General features: G+C 40.4%; 1 long non-coding RNA gene across 1 annotated transcript; it reads right to left on the reverse strand.

Moving 5' to 3' along the window:
- Positions 1-1,432: 1,432 nt before the first annotated feature.
- LOC131630877 (uncharacterized) lies at positions 1,433-3,578 on the reverse strand. Its single transcript, XR_009292537.1, has 3 exons — positions 3,100-3,578; positions 2,655-2,988; positions 1,433-1,696 (listed from the first exon to the last, which is right to left on the reverse strand). It is a non-coding gene; the product is annotated as an uncharacterized LOC131630877 (long non-coding RNA).
- Positions 3,579-3,866: the final 288 nt, after the last annotated feature.

Raw genomic sequence — 3,866 nt, forward strand, 5'->3', positions numbered from 1 at the left:
TTCTTTTCACAACCTCAGTGTTGATGTCCCCCAACCTCAGTGTTGATGCGCCCCAACCTCAGTGTTGATACGCTCCAACCTCAGCGTTGATGTCCTCCAACCCCAGTGTTGATGTTCATCCCTTCTTTCAATTCTTGTGGATCGTAGGTCCGTTGACCTTATCCTCATCTTTTCCAATTCTTGTGGATCGTAGGTACGTTGACCTTATCCTCATCTTTTTCATGTCTTGCGGATCGTAGGTCCGTTGACCTTATCCTCATCTTTTTCATTTCTTGTGGATCGTAGGTCCGTTGACCTTATCCTCATCTTTTTCATTTCTTGTGGGTCGTAGGTCCGTTGACCTTATCCTCATCTTTTTCATTTCTTGTGGATCGTAGGTCCGTTGACCTTATCCTCATCTTTTTCAATTCTTGTGGGTCGTAGGTCCGTTGACCTTACCCTAGTTTCGAGTCGCAGATCATAGGTCCTACCTTTCCATCAAACCCGTTTTTCCAACCACAGTTTCATACAACAATCATTTCCATTGAGAACCTTGTATTGGCACCATTGGCTACGTTACGAGCTATCACCGTTCAACCATTACTCACCATAAATTCCTCCACCAGAAAAACAATTCTCTTTCCCCAGCAGATATCAAAAACAAAAATAAAGATAACACTTACACCATCCTCTCTTCAGGACAAATTTTTGGTACCTTGATATTTAATCTTCTTCTACCTCGAATGTTCGAAAGGCTAGCGCCAATCTCACTTTCAGGTTTAAGTCGATTAAATAGGGGCAGCTGTCATACCCCAAATTTGTCCTACCCTTAACTTCTAACTGGCTTATGCTTTTCACTTCATTTGCATCATCTTCTCACTAAGGCATCAACATAACACATACATTCATACATCGATAATTTGGCAAGGGATCAGAAGACCAAGAGAGTTGTTATATGTGTGGGTTCATTTGGTTTGAGGTCCTCGTGGAGTAAAACCCCGATTAGGGCTTGGTTTGGTCTATATCATCAGTGGGGTTCTAGGGCTTTAGTGCCATGAATTGGTTTTGTTTTCAAGTCTTGATATTGGATTTCAATTAGTCCTTATCATCGCTGGCGACTTGGTTCAGTTGGGATTTTACTATCATCTAAAGTATTGGACCATTTGATTATTTGAATTACAAGGCCTTTACTTGGGCTTGTATGCAAATGTCGGAGTTTATATGGTGTTGGGGTGAATCATTTCATCTTTGGAAGCCACTGTGTAAAGCATCAAACTTTGGTCAAAGTTAATCTCAAAAGGTTGACTTTCCAACCAAATGTCTACCATAGGGTTCTGACAGTTTTCACCTCACCCTATGGTTTACTCAGGTTTCCAAGTGGCATGTTGAATATTCAAATCGAAAATGGAAGTAAAGAGTGAATTTCAAAATCACTTGAAGAAAGATCCACATTCAAACCAAAGTCAAACTTCATTACAAAGATCCAAGAATCATTACAGTTCCAAATCATTACAAAGATCCAAGTCACTACGCTAAGAGAAAAAAGGAAGCCATTACAAACAGAGTTGTGAACAAATTGAATAAATCTCCCAAAATAGAGTATATTGTTGATTCAAATATGGTTGCTGCTGAGTCTGAGTTTTACAGCAGAGTGATCAAAAGGTATTCCAAACAAGCCATACACAAGCCAAAGTGAGCAAGCCAACGCCGAGATAACCTGCAAATCAACCGGCACGTATCAGTTTCACACAAACACTAAAAATACAAAGGATTTCAATCCATGACAGTCCTATATGTGTTTCGGTTCAGACCAAAATTGACAAGCGACTGCAATAGTTACCGGCATAACTCACAGACAAGATGTAAACCAAAACCTGTCACAAGGCGGTCAAACATCTTCACATTTTAGAACAGTTCAATGGCATTACACCAGTTCAAGAGATCGATTCCCGTTTGCAAAATCAGAGTCAACAAATATAATACTCAAACCTGCTACAATGCATGAGTTCATACACTAATCCATGGTTCAGTCCCAAACACAACCATTAACCTACTAACAGCCCTACATATGGATAAGCTAACATTCAAAACAGTACACAACTCCCTCCATTCCTTCTTCATGAAACTTGCAGCCAATAAACAGTTTCAAAAACTAACAGCCCCCTTCACCAACATCCATTCAAACTAACATTTCCTAGCTGTTCTAACTAGCTATTAACAGAAAAAACCAGAAATAGCAAACCTATAACAGGCTTTCGACTTGCAACTGAATCACCCTAACTGTTCTTAAACATAGCTGTTTTCCCTTTTATTTTTCTTCATAAACCCACTTTCAATTCAATTAACTCCTATTAACTTCCTAACAGTTTGTTATTAACCTTTCCCATCACTAACCTAAACCACCTCTAACCACCTTTAACAATTTCTTAACTACCATATAACTAGCTGAGAGCAGAATCGGAAAATCACCTCATTCATAACAGGAAAAATAACTACCTTCATAACTTCCTAACCACTTTTTCTAACAAAACTAACCTCTCAACAGAAATACAAAAAACAGTTGCAAATCTGCCAGCTCAGCCTAACAACCTAACAACCTCTAACAGAACTAACTGAAAACTTCCTAACAGAATCGGTTATAGAATTTCAGAATTGGAGAAGAAAAAAGGGATTACCTATATATTCTGCATTAGCCTCATTTTCAGGGAGGCCATTTCTTCACACACCATAATCTCCATACTCATTCTTCATTTTCTCCATCTCAGAAATCCTTCATGCTCCATAACCACCACCATCATTCAACCTCCATCACTTCACCATCTCTTCATAATCATCATCGATCTTCCCTCTCTCCATTCTTCATCCTTGAAAACCAAGAAAAGATCCTAACAGAAACAGTTACACGAGAAACTCATCACGATTCTGCATCTCTATCCACAGAAAAGTCTTCAATCATCGAGTCTCAGTGTTCATTGATTTGTGGAAAGGTTCATCGCGCATCATTCGTCCCTGCATCACAAGAGCAACGGCGTCGCGACATGTGTGAATTCGAAAGTCAGCAAGAAGAAGAAGGAGAAATGTAAATCAGAATGTAAAAGAGAAAGATCAACGTGCACTTACTTGAATTTCTCATCGTGGATGTCATCAAATCGCAGCACTCTATAATCACATGATTTTGCGATTCCGCATCTTCGAGAATTTCGCAATAGCGCTACATTCATCATCGTCTCACGATTGAGTCGCCATTCCTCTCTTCACGCTTCATAACAACAACCACATCAACTCCGTTCATCATCGTTCGTCTTCAACACTTCACGCGTCTCAATCACCTCCGCCAAACCGCAATTTCAATCTTCATCATCAACAGGATAACATCACAATCCACGCAATCCGAAACGAAAAACAGAGACTCGAGAGCGAAATATTGAGCCGCGAGAGAAGTGAATCGGAGAGATTTTGAGAAAACTAGACCGGAGAAGGGAATTTATTGAGGGCGCCGCTGTCGTGAGGAGTGAGGATCGGAGAAGAGGAAGCCATTCGCACCGCCGCCGTCGCCGCTCGTAAGAAGGGAGGTGAAGATTCTGAACCTTCATTCACGTATAAACCCTAATCCCAAATCTTAATTTCTCAATTTCTCTTTTATTTAAATAGTTGTTTTTTATTCTGAGTAATAATAATCTGATGCAAATCTTGGGCCTCCATTGAAACGCTACTGACACCCCCCATAAGGCCCGCTACACTACCATTTTTTGGCCATGGAAAAATCTGAAACAACAAAGAAGTGTATTGGGCTATTCCCAATGGGCCTGCGCCCAGACTGCTGACTGCACCACCATATTCAAATTTCGCACCCCCCTGTGTACATATTTTCATGTTGGTTTTAGGCT

The sequence above is a fragment of the Vicia villosa genome, unplaced genomic scaffold (assembly GCF_029867415.1).
Source record: "Vicia villosa cultivar HV-30 ecotype Madison, WI unplaced genomic scaffold, Vvil1.0 ctg.000746F_1_1, whole genome shotgun sequence".
Classification (NCBI taxonomy): Eukaryota; Viridiplantae; Streptophyta; class Magnoliopsida; order Fabales; family Fabaceae; genus Vicia; species Vicia villosa.